Here is a 14,930-nt window from a genome sequence, read left to right as displayed (position 1 = left end):
ACAGACACGGGGGCTTACCTGAGAGTGGAGGGTGGGAGGAGGGAGAGGAGCAGAAAAGATAACTATTGGGCACTAAGCTTAGTACCTGGGTGATGAAATAATCTGTACAACAAATTCCCATGGCATGAGTTTACCTATATAACAAACCTGCACTATTGAGTCAGTACCTCCTACAGGTCTCTCTTCCTTTCAGTCTTGGCTCAATATTATCTGTCTTTATATTTCTACCAGAATAATTTATCTAAAACAAAAATCTGATCAAGTCATTCTCCTTTAAAATCATTGATAGTTACAGCATAAATACGAAGTTATTTAATATAGTGTACACAGCCCTCTGTGATCTGCCCACTGTTTATCTTTTCCTTTCTGTCCCTTGTCACAACTTGTGTTAAAGTTATATTCAACTTCTGGTTCTAGGTGCTTCAGGAGCTGTGGCTTGAGGTGCAGACATGGCCAAGTCCAAGAACCACACCACACACAACCAGTCCCGAAAAGGGCACAGAAATGGCATCAAGAAACCCCGATCACAAAGATACAAATCTCTTAAGGGGGTGGACCCCAAGTTCCTGAGGAACATGCGCTTTACCAAGAAGCACAAGAAGAAGGGCCTAAAGAAGATGCAGACCGACAGTGCCAAGGCCATGAGTACATGTGCCAAGGCTATCGAGGCCCTCGTAAAGCCCAAAGAGGTTAAGCCCAAGATCCCAAAGGGTGTCAGCTGTGAGCTCGATTGACTTGCCTGCATTGCCTACCCCAAGTTTGGGAAGTGTGCTCGTGCCTGCATTGCCAAAGGTCTCAGGCTGTGCCAGCCAAAGGCCAAGGCCCAGGACCAAACCAAAGCCCAGGCTGCAGCTCCAGCTTCAGTTCCAACTCAGGCTCCCAAAGGTGCCCAGGCCCCTACAAAGGCTTCAGGGTAGAGATCTCTGTCTGCCAATATGAGGACAGAAGGACTGGGGTGACCCCCTGGGCTGCCGTCTGCATGGGGCTGGTGTCCTCCTGTGCTATTTGTACAAATAAACCTGAGGCAGGATTCGTTTTTTAAAAAGTTATATTCCAATAATGTTGCCCTCTTATGCAACCCTCTTCCTCAAAACGGACACTTACCTAGCTGCCTCACATAAATGAGCCTTTTTTCTTCTTCTTCAATTTCTTGTCTGCCTGAAATACTTTTATTAACTGCCACTCCTCCTAAATTCTGGTCCCAAATTGCCTCCTTTATGAAACCTATCCTGCTTCACCACTCCCAAAAACTCAGCTAGAGCCCCCAGTTCTGGGATCTCATTGTACCCTTTGAATGCCTGTATCACTATACTTACTACATTGTATTGCAAAAAACATATTTATGGATAATTCCTCTCTCTATTCTTAGCAACTCAAGAATTTGGAGTCTGTCAGATTTGTCTTGATACCTCAGCACAGAAGGTATTTAATACGTTGAGTAGCATCACCCCACTCTCCAGTGTATTATAACGTTTACATTCTTTGTTGTACAGAGAAGTTCTGGCTTTAGCAATAGAGGGAAGCTATTCCTCTTCACTTCTTCCTCACTGAATGACTCTAACTAGCACCAAGAAACCCAGTTCTCTAACCATGAAGATTGGACCCAGTGATTCAGTTGCATGGGCACAGCAAAATTCCCTGACCTCAAAGCAGTGTTTATATACAGACAGACTGGCTGATAATTAACAAACTGAAGGGCTGTCGGCTTTTTTGAGTTCAAGGGTATAAAGTATGTGAGGGTGATGGGTAGGCAAGAAACCAAGCAGCAGTCATTCTGCATATGAACATGGTGTGGCAGTACCTGGCACGACACCTGGGGAGGTATATTGGTATTGTTCCTGAAGCTTGGAAATCTGGTATGTTATGTGTGTCCCTCAGCAAGAGATGGTATTTTGGGGGAGCTTATATTTGAAGATGATAGTTTACTAATACCTTACAATCATTAAATGCCTGAATTAGATGCATCTTATGTGCATGTAGATTTGCTCTGTGGACTTAAGATGAAATCCCTCCAGTCCTTAGTTGTATTAGTCTTCTACCACAGTTGAGATAAGAGCAAGGGTGGAAAAGGAGTAAAGGTTTCTTCTGCACTTAGCATGAAATCCAAAGTCCTTCACATGGCCAACAAAGGCTTGCAAAATCTCTCTCCCATCACCTGGTTCCACAACCTTTCCATTTCTTGCTCCTTCATCCTTAGTCAACTGTGATTCCACCACAGTGGTTTTGTTTTGTTTTGTTTTGTTTAACTCTTTGTCATTCCTCCCACTGAATTAGGGCAGGGCTTGTGACCGAGTCGACCAAAAGAATATGGTGGAGGTACCACTGTGCCAGTTCCGTGCTTTGCCATTAAAAAGACTAGTAGCTTCCATCACATCCCCATGGGAACACAGCCTCCATGCTGGAGGAAGCACAAGCAGCCATGTGGAGAGGCCACATGAAGGAGAATCAAGGCCCCTGATATCTTAAGTCACATCATGGGGGCTGATAATTAGTCAGCAATAGACACTTAGAAGGTCCTCACACCTCCCAAGTTCTTTTCTGTCTCTGGGCCCTGGAACAGGTCCTTTCTCTTCATAGAATAATTCTTCCTTTCGTGTTTGCTGTGACATGCCTGCTCATTTTCATTTTGTCACCTCTCCACAACAGTTGATCCTAAAAACAACCTATCAAAGCTGGCTTTCTATTTTAATCTCTGACTTGTCACTTACATTTTGACCTTGGGCAAGTTACCCAATCTCTCTGAACCTTAGTTATCCTTATCATTAAAATGGGAGTATTGATAATACCTACCTCCCAGGCCTGTGGATGGGATGAAATGAAATAATGCATGCAAAGTACTTAGTGCAAGGCCTAGCATGTAGTAGGCACTTCATAATCATAAACAGTGTGGTTGATCTCAGCCTGAGAGAGAATCATATCTGGAATCTTCTTTATGCGTATTGGGGGGGAAGAGAAGTAGGTGGTTCTGAAAACATTTGTTATCCTCGGATGAGAACAGCTAAGCGTCATCTATATTGATGGTCTTCAGGCCCTCAAGTGGCTTTGAGACTGGAGATGAACATGGCTCTGCTTATTAAGAGACCCAGGTCTGGCGTGGGGTTATAATTTTACCATTATAGCCCTGGTCATCTCCTTCTATTTGCACAGTTCTTGTCCTACACTGAACAGGAGAGCCCAGGGAAGCTAATGATCCTCATTTGTATCAGTTAGGGTCTCAACCTGCTCTGAAATGTTCTTCATTAGGCTTGTAAGCTGTATTTATTTTCATTACTGTTGTGCTTGCAGGACCGTTTGCTGCTGCCTTTTTCTGTACATTTCTCCCTGCAGAGCTCTTCTGCTGTGTGAGAAATGCATCTTATCTCTTCCTGTGTCTTTCATTCTGTTTTTTTGTTTGTTTGTTTTTTGTTTTTTTGAGAGGTAGTCTTGCTCTGTCACCCAGGCTAGAGTACGGTGGCGCGATCTTGGCTCACTGCAAGCTCCGCCTCCTGGGTTCACACCATTCTCCTGCCTCAGCCTCCTGTGTAGCTGGGACTACAGGCGCCCACCACCACGCCCGGCTAATTTTTTGTATTTTTAGTAGAGACGGGGTTTCACCGTGTTAGCCAGGATGGTCTCGATCTCCTGACCTCGTGATCCGCCCACCTCGGCCTCCCAAAGTGCTGGGATTACAGGCGTGAGCCACCGCTCCCGGCCTCATTCTGTTTTTATAGAACACATGGCTGTCCTTATCACTTACATACATGTACTCCCTAGAGCCACATCTGGCCTTAGGATGTTTGGGCCAGAACACCTGTGAGGTCCCTTCTACCTCCGAGGGTGCCCTGCCCGCTGTCTTCCACCCATTTTAGTGCATCATCGCAGTGGTCAGCTTCCCATAATTGTTGAAAATTTCAACCTTTAAGCAGCTCTGTTCTATGGGATGAACACCCAAGCCTACCACAGTCGAGGTAGAGAGAAAATATTTGATTGGAAAAAGGTAAGTTTCCTCTTTTTAGAGCCATCAGACAACTAATAAACAGTCATGACTGTCTTCTAATTTCTCGGTGTGTGTGCAGTCTTTGGTAAAAGAGACATCAACTCAATATGCATAAAAATTAAGGGCACAGTGGCCTTGGAGCTCTGGCTTCACCGGTAGAAAAGAAGAAGTTTGGCATCTAGATGGTGTGTTTTCAGGCTAGGAAAGTTGAGATTCTCCCAGAACCTGGTTAGGAGCACTTACATTAGCATTTCCCATCTCACAGGAAGGTCTCTGTGCTCCTGCTGATCACAAATGGCCCGCTGAGAGCAGCAGCATCACAGAGAACCACTGAGCAGGAAACAGAACTCTCCTTTCAGGTGCCATTGTGAAATACCAAACACATTTGGTATTTACTACAGCCCTCGCTCCCACGTGGTCTTCTCACAGTAACAAGTGTAATTCTGCTAGTAACTGTTTTGGTAAATGAGTCATATTGTAGCAATCTTCATGAATCAAAGATAATTATATTTTTACTCAGCTAGCACTGGTTAAGAAAACTCTCTCATTCTTCAATTAGTTGTCTTTTCACTGTCGTATTTATCTAGAGGCCCTTCCGCATAATTTCAACCTAGTTCCTTGCTCCCTTTTCCCTATCAGTTAACGCCTTTTTGATTTGCATGCCTCCCCACATTATTGTGTATGTTCTTTATCATTGTTCTATATATATATATATACATTCGTAGGAAACCACTGTGGTGGATTAAACAAGGCTTGCCTGGAGGGGACAGAGATAACAGTATCCATAGCTGGGAGAGTTATTTATAAACCATGACATTAGGTTTTCATTCTACGAAGAGGTTATTGTTCACATCTCATCTGCCTTCTACTAACTTAAAATCTTACTCAGAATGACCATGGGGTTGAAATTGAATTGCCATTTATTACTGTTTTTGAGTGTAGGTACCAGAAATTTTGTCAAGAGCTTTAAACGTTTAGTTCCTGACAGGTCACAATGACTTCATAATTAGTGTTTATTTTCTTCATTTAACGGATGAGCAAAACTGAAGCTTAGAGGTTAAAGAATTTGCCCAAGGTCACACAGCTGTGACACAACTATTAGAACCTAGTTCTAATTCTAGCATCTCTTATGTACTGCCTACCTCATAACCTTCTTGTCTTAGTTCATTTGTGCTGCTGTAACAAAATATCTCAGACTGGGTAATTTATAATTGGTATGTTAATTTCTCACTGTTCTGGAGGCTGGGAAGTCCAAGATCACGACGCTGGTGGTCTCTGTGTCTGGTGAGGGTTGACTCTCTTCTAAGATGGTGTGTTTTTAACATCTTCACATGGCAGAAGGGCAAAAAGGGACCCATATAAAGCCTCTTTTATGAGAGCCTTAATTCCATTCATGAGTGAGGAGTCCTCATGACCTAGTTGCCTCCTAAAGGTCCCACCTCTTAATACAACTGCAATGGGGATTACATTTCCACCTGTATTTTGGAGGGACACAAACATTCCAACGATAGCACTACTCCTACTTACCCAGCATAGTACACTGGGACTTGAAAGTCATTTTTCTGCTCTTGCCCTGTTTCAAGGTGGACACAGAATCATCAGACTTCAGATCTTCATCTCTGGAGTCAGCCGTGGTCTGTTCCAGGCCATATTGCTAGGGGACAGACAGAGGCTGAGGCAGGACCAGGCCTCCCCAGCCTCCATGTCTTCATCCACACTTCTTTTCCTGAATGTGCCTGGGGACTCTGCAAAATGTGATTTCAGGTCAATTTGTCTCTGAGGCCTTTAAACTCATATCTTGTGCCCTGCTCTCTTCTCCATGGTCCTTGCCTTTCTAAAAGCCACCCATGGCAGGCCACACTGTCTGGAGATTCCAATGTGTTTGACCTGGGGTGGGACCCAGACATCAGGTGGTTCCATTGTTTAGCTCAAGCAGTGCTTCTCAAACTTCAGCAAGCACAGAAATCACCCGGGTTCTGATTCAGCAGGCCAGGTGGGGTCTGAGAGTCTGCATTTCTAACAAGCTCACAGGTGCTGTGAGGCCTGAGAGATTCAAATTCGGTTTTCTGCAGTGTGGCCCAGGCATCAGCATTTTTACTCCCCCTCACCACCCAATGATGTTAATAAGTGGCCCAAGTTGGGAACCCCTCTTGTGGACTCTCCACTTCTGTGTCTCTCCATCAGAAACTGTTGTCCGATATGTTATATTTCCAGGGCAAAACATGAACCCCCAGAGTCAGGAGGATTTTTCTGGGTATCCATTCTCTTTAGATTCCTACACCCAACATTGATTCCTATCTAAGACTTGCCTTTTCACCAGACCTTGATCAATGCATGGCTCCAAAAGGCTCAACTGTTTACCTGCTAGGTGACCTTGGGCAAATCTGCCCACCATGTTGGACCTCAGTTTCCTCACTGTCAGTAAGAGAGAGTTGAAATAAATGCTAATAATTTCTCTCAGGCACTCTGGGTTATACCAGAACAGGGCACCATCCTTCTCCCAGGGAAGATTCATGATTGTTGCCGCTTTGGGAAGGTGGGGGTGTGAGGCTGTTGGAGCTCATTGTGTGGTTGGGAGGACAGGTTGGAGGAGGAGGTGGTGGCTGCCGGCTGGGCCTCCCTTCCAGCTGGGGATCCTTCACCCCGTCACACAGCCAGCTTGGAAATAGACCAAGGAAAGCCTCAAAAGCCACTCCCAGGACAATCACTTGGACCTCAAGGAATATCTGCCATGGAATATTACAGCAGAAAAAGACCTGTCAGCTCCTCAGTCATTCTCCAAGGTGATATTAACATGAGGGCATCTGCAAAGAAGCCTCTTTACTCGCTTCTGCATCTGGGAGCCGCCCTGGCTGCATCAATTCCTCCCCTTGAAACCAGCAAGCCGGTGGATGGATGTGACTGCATGGCTTTCCAGGGAATTCGCTGAGTATCTTTCATGTCAGTGATATCTGTGAGAAACAGGAAACTGTTTTCCCATCTCATTCACATAATAGATAAGATGAGAAATTAGCTGCTGGATGAGCAACCTGGGGGCTGTTCATTTTGTCACAATAAATAAGGCTCTGCTCATGCTGGCGCTGCCTACTAGCACATTTCCTGGTGCACGTGTGCATGCGGCACTTTCTCATTTCAGAGCCTCCCAGCCTCATCCTCACTGATGGCTCCTGTTCTGTTTTTTTCCCCTCTGACCCTGCTAAAGGTTTCCCCAACCCAGAGACCTCTGAATCTGTGGAGTTTTGTGGCCACTTAAAGCTTTGCCTCTGAGCAACCACAGGGACCCCCTTCCCCAAAACACCTTCCCCACACCTCTACCCTATGATGATCTGCAACCTCGCACCTTAGGTGCAGTTCAGGCACCAGCTCGGTGTCGGCATCACCAGGTGCCTGTTAGAAACACAGACCCTGTGGCCCTGGCTCAGACTTCCCAAATCAGAATCAACATTTTAACAAGGTTTCCAGGTTGATTCATTCCTGCACAATTAAAGTTTGAAGAGTGCAAAGCTCTGGTCTAAAAGAGCTAACATGGATTTTGTAATGCTCTGATGAGGCAGTGGAGAGCGAGCATTTTGCCTGACATTTGGGACTTCTGGTGCCACCCCACCTCCAAGCCATTGTCTCAGTACACACTGTGATCAGCCAGGTGACTGCTCTGGGCTTCCAACACACTAGGAAAATGAAGGGGCAGTGACTGAGTCTGTGGATGTGGCAAGGGACGTTGTGACTAGTGTCCGTGTCCATAAATGCCCTGATGTTTTAGGAGGGAAGGCACTCCGATCTGTTCTCACAGAGGAGGAGGGGATAGGGATTTGCTTTAAGGTTCCACTTCCCCTCGACTGACTTCTTTAATAATGTGCTTAATGCTGTAAGAAACTGACGGGGTCGAGGATGTGAAGAAAATGAGAACTTGGATTAACGTGATATTCAAGTTAAAGGTGAGGGTTTCTTGCTGCATGCAAGTATTAAAGATAAATATTGTGTCAGTTTCTGAGGGCTGCCACAACAAGGTGGCACCAACTGGCTGGTACTGTGTGGCTTAAATAACAGAAATGTATTGTCTTCTAGTTCTGGAGGCCAGAAGTCCAGGATCAAGGTGTCATCAGGGTTGGTTTTTCCTGGGGCCTCTCCACTTGGCTTTTAGATGCCATCTTCTCCCTGTGTCCTCGTATGGTCTTCTCTCTCTGTGTGTTTCTGTCCTCATCTCTTCTTCTTACAAGGACACCAGTCATACTGGATTAGGGCCCATTCTATTGACTTCATTTTAATTTATTTATTACTTCTTTAAAGAGAAGGGTTGGTTCCTGCTGAAGACTCGGAGAAAGAATCTGATCCATGCCTCTCTCCTTGCTTCTGCAAAGACCCTATGTCCAAATAAGGTCACATTCTGAAGTATGAGGGGTCAGGACTCTAACATGTTTTTGCTGTGAGGGGGAGGGGCATAGTTTAGTCTGTAACAGACATGATTTAAGGATTTCACGTGAACTGCACCTGATGTTGCTAAGAGAGCAACTTTTCTTTCTCCTCCCTCCTTTTGGAACTTCTGGGATCAGGAAAGGGTAGGGGTGGGGGGTGGTCAACAGCACAGCACACTGGCAGCGCAGCTGGAAGAAAAAAGTGTAGCCAAGGCAGGGCTTTGTGGTGGTGTTGTTTAATGTTTAGAAAACTAAAAAAAGGGAAATCAATTATGGGGCCTACCTGAATTTTATTTCCTCACCAAAAACCAAATTACTCAGCAAACTTATCGCTTGCTATTGCAGGCTTTGGTATTAAAGAAAACAATCAGGCGGGCAGGATTAATCTCTGACAGCTGCCTTATCTTTAACTTGCACCTTTGTTATTTTCTGATGAGCTTCTCCTTTTTTGCTGCCACGTTGTACCATACCTCACTGGTTCCTTTCATTTTATCATCAGGCAAGAGCGGAGGACCTTTCAGTTTATTAAAAAACCTTTATTCGTGAAGAACAAAGAGGGGGGAAAAAGGCAAACAATGAGGTCAGATAATCTCCTTCCTGCCAGGAGTCACTCACCTGTTATTTAGAGTGTTATCAGTTAGGGGGAGACTTGCATTCTGGAAAATGAGGCTCTGACAGGCTACTCGGTTACACACACACACACACACACCCCTGAGATCCTGAGATCTGACTGGCACACATCAACCTCCACGAAAGGCCCTTGACTAACAAAAGATGCAATATTTTCTTTTATTTCTAAGCTTCCAAAAAAAGGGCCTTACAAGCCTGCCCCTTTCTATCCCCGAGCCCTCCCCACTTTCTCCTTCAATGTAGCCCCAGCTTCCTGCAAAGAAGAAAGCCCAGGCCATGAGTGGCCACATAACTGTCTCCTATGAGCTGGGAATAACTTAGTTGTCTGTCAGGGGAGCTCTTGTATCTTGGATGCATCTTGCTGTTGAGTTTTGTTTTGGGGATCAGTGGGCAGGGAATGGTTTTTGGTGCATGCTGATTAGGTGATTTGTTTAGTACGGCAAGGCATGCGCATGGTTATCTGTTGCAGGGCTGCACCTGCTGCTTTGACATGGCTTCTAGAATTGGAAAGAACACTGCAAACTCCCTAATCTTCCATGCCTCAGTTTCCTCTTGTCCCAGAGAGGCTTTCACAAGATGGTGTTTTAAGATTCTTGTTTTTGAGTGCTCTGGATTCTTAAACCATTGACTTTTCACTTTCAGATATAGTAATGATTAAGAATCACCACCATATTTGCAATCGGTAGCATTTCCCTGAGCAAGTCACTTAAACGTCTCTGAGGGTTGAGAAGCTACACTAAGGCCTTGTGTGGATTTATGAATATATAATGTGTGTGCTGATCTATTGCTCTGCATCACAGCACATCAAAGAAGCTCGAGGTTCAGATTAAACTTACTGCTGCCAGCCAGCCACTGTGGTTCATGCCTGTAATCCCAGTGTGTTCAGAATTGGGTTCTTGGTCTTACTCACTTCAAGAATGAAGCCACGGACCCTCGCGGTGTTACAGTTCTTAAACGCAGCATGTCCCGTTCGCAGTTTGTTTCTTCTGATGTTCAGATGTGTTCAGAGTTTCTTCCTTCTGGTGGATTCGTGATCTACCCTGGCTTAGGAGTGAAACTACAAACCCCCATGTTGAATGTTGCATCTCAATATAAGCAGTGTACATCCAAAGAGTAAGCAGCATTAAACACATTGCAAAGAGAAAGAAAACAACAAAAACAAAACAAAAAAAAACTTCCACACTGTAAAATACAACCTGAACGTGTTACCACTATTGGTTTGGGCAGCCTGCTTTTATTCTCTTATCTGGCCCCACCCACATCCTGCTGATTGGTCCATTTTACCAAGAGCCGATTGGTCTGTTTTACAGAGAGCTGATTGGTCCGTTTTGACAGGGTGCTGATTGGTGCGTTTAAAATCCCTGAGCTAGACACAAAAGTTCTCCATGTCCCCACTAGATTAGCTAGATACAGAGTGTCCATTGGTGTATTTACAAACCCTGAGCTAGACACAGAGTGCTGATTGGTGCATTTACAAACCTTGAGCTAGATACAGAGTGCTGACTGGTGTATTTACAATCCCCTAGCTAGACATAAAGGTTCTCCAAGTCCCCACCAGACTCTGGAGCCCAGCTGGCTTCACTCTGTGGATCCCACACCGGGCCGCAGGTGGAGCTACCTGCCAGTCCCGCGCGCGCGATGCGGTGGATGGGACCGGGCGCTGTAAAGCAGGGGGCGGCGATTGCAGGGGAGGCTCGGGCCACGCAGGAGCCCACGGTGGTGGAGGGGGGAGGTTCAGGCATGGCAGCCTGCAGGTCCGGAGCCCTGCCCGGGGGGGAGGCAGCTAAGGCCCGGCGAGAAATGGAGCGCAGCGCAGGCGGGCCATCACTGCTGATGGACCCGGCGCACCCTCCGCAGCTGCTGGCCTGGGTGCTAAGCCCCTCACTGCCTGAGCCGGCCGGCCGTTCCGAGTGCCGAGCCCACGCCTCTCCGGAAATCGCGCTGGCCCGCAAGCGCCGCGCGCAGCCCCAATTCCCGCCCGCGACTCTCCCTCCGCACCTCCCCGCAAACTGTGGGAGCCGGCTCAGGCCTCGGCCAGCCCAGAAAAGGGCTCCCACAGTGCAGCGGCGGGCTGAAGGGCTCCTCAAGCGCGGCCAGAGTGGGTGCCCAGGCTGAGGAGGTGCCAAGAGTGAGCGAGGGCTGCCAGCATGCTGTCACCTCTCACCAGCACTTTGGGAGGCTGAGGTAGGTGGATCACCTGAGGTCAGGAGTTCGAGACCAGCCTAACATGGAGAAACCCCATCTCTACTAAAAATACAAAATTAGCTGGGCGTGGTGGCGCATACCTGTAATTCCAGCTACTTAGGAGGCTGAGGCAGGAGAATCACTTGAACCCGAGAGGCAGAGATTGAGGTGAGCTAATATCATGCCATTGCACTCCAGCCTGGGCAACAAGAGCAATACTCCGTCTCAAAAACAAAAACAAAAAACAAACTATTGCTGCCTTCCATGAGGTAGGCGAGGTGGATTAGTTTTTACTGCTGTGTAGCAGGACTACACACTTAAGCACGCTTTCTGAAGGTCAGAAGCCCAGGCTGGGTCTTCTACTCATACTCTTACCAGGCTGATATCAAGGTGTCAGCTGAGGCTATGATCTCATCTGAAGCTCAGGGTCATCTTCCAAGCACATCCCAAGGCTGGGGAATGCTCTCAGCTGCCAGAAGCTGTGTGCAGTTCCTTGTCATGGGGTCTCTCTAGGGGGGTCACAACACAGCATGCATTTCCCTCCAGGCCAGTGGGGGAAGCTGTCTCTGATGCTTCACCTTTTTAAAGGTTCGCCTGATTAAGCCAGGCCCACCCAGGAGAATCTCCCTTTTGCCTGGGGTGATATCACTCATATCCACAGGTTCCCCCATGCTCAAAGAGGAGGAAATGATACAGATGCAGGCATGGACATCAGGAGGTGGGGGTCTTGGGATTCATCTGAGAAGCCCACCTACCACACAAAGTTTCCAAATTCTCTATTAACGTACCTCTAGGGTCCACGACCCCACTCGACCAGTCTTAAAACTTTTCCCATATTAGTTCAGAGGTGGGGCAGATCCATCTGGGGTTGGAAGCTCTGACTTACCTGTTTGCTCTGATTTCTCTGCTTACCCCACTGAAAAACTGGAGAATCAATGGTATGGTTTGTCTAATGACTACTTGGAAAGACCTTGAGTGTGTTATAGTCCAATGGGGGACAGTGGCAAAGCCTTTGGGAAGGGCCATTGGTTGAGTGGAAGAAGATATACAACTGGATAGAGCCAGGGATGTTGGGGAAGCCAGTACGATGCTGCCAATCTGCTACTTAGCACTTAACTGGACTTAGTAACCACGAACCCTACTGCCTCCTCAATTTTTTTTTGAATTTAATTTTTTGTGTAACCGATCCCAATTTAGAAGCCAAAATCAAGCCTTCCAGTTTTTGACCTCGTTTCCTGTTGTTTTGTCTCTATTTCACTCCAGATCCTAATCTTAGAGGCTCTGACCTCCCTGGTAACCTTACCCAGATTCTGAATTTCTCCCTTGTTAATATCTGATTCTATCTTTGTGTCTGGGCTGGGCCCTGGCTGTTGTACAGTTTGCTTTGGTAACTCAGTGAGAGAAGCCCAATCCCTTCCCTTAACAATGATACTTGGACACTTTCCCTCTCCTTGGCCATGCTGAGCTCTGATGTACACCCTACTTCTCCTGTCTCCTCTTCCCTGCTTCCCTCTCTCCTTTTCTTCATGACTCTGAAGAATCTTTAGGAAGTAAGTTTGAAAAAGCCTGGAAGGATGCTAGCTTCTCAGCTTAACATGCTTCTGTAAACTCTTGTGAACTTGCTCATAGCACGTGGGCTGAGATCAAGAGTTCTACCCTCTCTCTGGGGACTGAGGTCCTGGCCTTCTCAAGAGGATAGGGCTCAGGATGTAATGATAGAGTTCTTTTCCAGCCCCGAGAGAGTCGGCTCCTTTCTCCCTGTCACACACACGCGCATGTGTGCACACACACACACAGGCAACACTTCACACCCATGATGATGATGATTATTAAAACAACAACTGTGGAAAATGAGCAGTGTTGGTGGGGATGTGGAGAAATTGGATCTCATGCATTGCTGGTAAGAAGGTAAAATGGTGCAGCCACTCTGGAAAGCAGTGTCACAGTACCTCAAAAAGCTAAATATAGAATTATCATATGATCCAGCAATTCCACTGCTAGGTATTTGCTAAAGGAATTGAAATCAGAGACACAGAAGATACTTGTACTCTAATGTTTATAGCAGCATTATTCACAAGAGCCAAAAGGTAGAACCAACTTAAATTCATCTATTGATAGATGAATAGATAAACAAAATGAGGTATATACACACAATGAAATAGTATTCAGCTTTAAAAAGAGAAGACATATGCTTCAACATGGATGAAACTGGGAAACATTATGCTAAGTAAAATAAGCCAGACACAGAAGGACAAATGCGTATAATTCCGCTTATATGAGCTACCTAGAGTAGCCAAATCCACAGAAGCAGAAAATAGAATGATGATTTCCAGGACTGAAGGGAGGGAGAATAGGGAGTTATAATTAAAGGGGTTCAGAGTTTCTGTTGACGATGATTAAAAAGTTCTGGAGATGGACAGTACTGTTGGTTGTACAACATTGTCAGAGTATTTAATGCCAATGAATCATATGTCAAAATGGTTAAAATGGAAAATGTGCTACATATACTTTACTACAATAAAAATACACAAACATGTTTACGTGTCTGCTTTGAAAGCTCACAATAAATGGATTATATAGTATATTACAGAGATACAGACATCTTTTATGGAAAAATGCCATGTTTTAGTTCATGATAACCTGTCAAGATGAGAAAAGTTGACAGGAGAACATCAAAGTGTGTAAAGAATTCTTTCCAGCTAGATGGCACCATATGCGGTTATATCTATTGCATGTTTAGTAATTAAATACAAAAGCAGCATTCTAAATAAAAATATCATGCTGTGTATTTTTATAATCAACTTTTTGAAAGTGGTAATAGTTTATTTTTGATGCTAAGAATTGCATATCCTGCTCTTTTATTATGGAATATGTTTAAAGGGATATAAAAGTGACATGGAAAGGAAAGATAAAATAAACTGGGGCCATTAGCTCAGAGAAGGAAAGGTTAAGGTCAGCCATTCAGTGTGGGTGAAAGGGCCCAGGGTTGGGAGGCAGATTTGGGCTTTGGTTGTGCACCAACCAGTTTTATGGTGTTTTAGCAAATCATTTAACTTTTGGGGGCCTCAGTTTTCTCTTATATGTCTGTTACACAAAATAAGAGGGGTTGTACTAGAGAACCCTGTATATTCACTGAGCATCTGCTTTGAATGAGGGACTCTGCTAGGGCATCCGTGTCCACTGGAGAGGACAGGAGGACCTGGTCCTGGCCATGCTGAAGCTCACAGCCTGATATGTCGTCCTGCTGTTCTCCAAGGTGCCTTGCTGGTCTCTGGTTTTCTCATCTGTTTTCATCTTGTGAGCACATAGGGCTTCCTTCCTTCCGTCTGGCACTGAATTGCACTTGCCAAATAGCCCCTGTGAGTGTGTCATCACCCCACAGACTGTGAATCCCAGAGGGCTGGAGGCCATGTGTTGGACCATCTTCAGCTAACGGTATACATTACACGAAATATATGCTCACTAAATGTCTTCCTGGCTTATGTTTCTAATTGTGAAAGTAATACAGTGATCAATTGGAAAACAGTGGATAGCAGAAAAGCATCAGGCCTAGATGGAGGCTATTGCTGTAGTCCAGGAGAAATGATGGGGCCTGAACTAGGGCGGTGAGCGAGGAGAAGACGGAAGCTGGGGGGAACGACACTTGGCAGGTGGAATTGGCCGGACCTGGAACCTTAAGAGCCGCCAGATGGGGACTCGGCAGGCGAAGCTGCTGGCCACACCCACAG

At 45.8% G+C, this 14,930-nt stretch overlaps 1 pseudogene; it reads left to right on the top strand.

The window, feature by feature from the left end:
• The first annotated feature begins 356 nt into the window (after window positions 1-356).
• LOC107975260 (large ribosomal subunit protein eL29-like) lies at window positions 357-1,146 on the top strand (annotated as a pseudogene).
• The last annotated feature ends 13,784 nt before the right edge of the window (window positions 1,147-14,930 follow it).

Source organism: Pan troglodytes, chromosome 5 (assembly GCF_028858775.2).
Source record: "Pan troglodytes isolate AG18354 chromosome 5, NHGRI_mPanTro3-v2.0_pri, whole genome shotgun sequence".
Classification (NCBI taxonomy): Eukaryota; Metazoa; Chordata; class Mammalia; order Primates; family Hominidae; genus Pan; species Pan troglodytes.
This window is presented reverse-complemented; position numbering and strand designations above follow the sequence as displayed.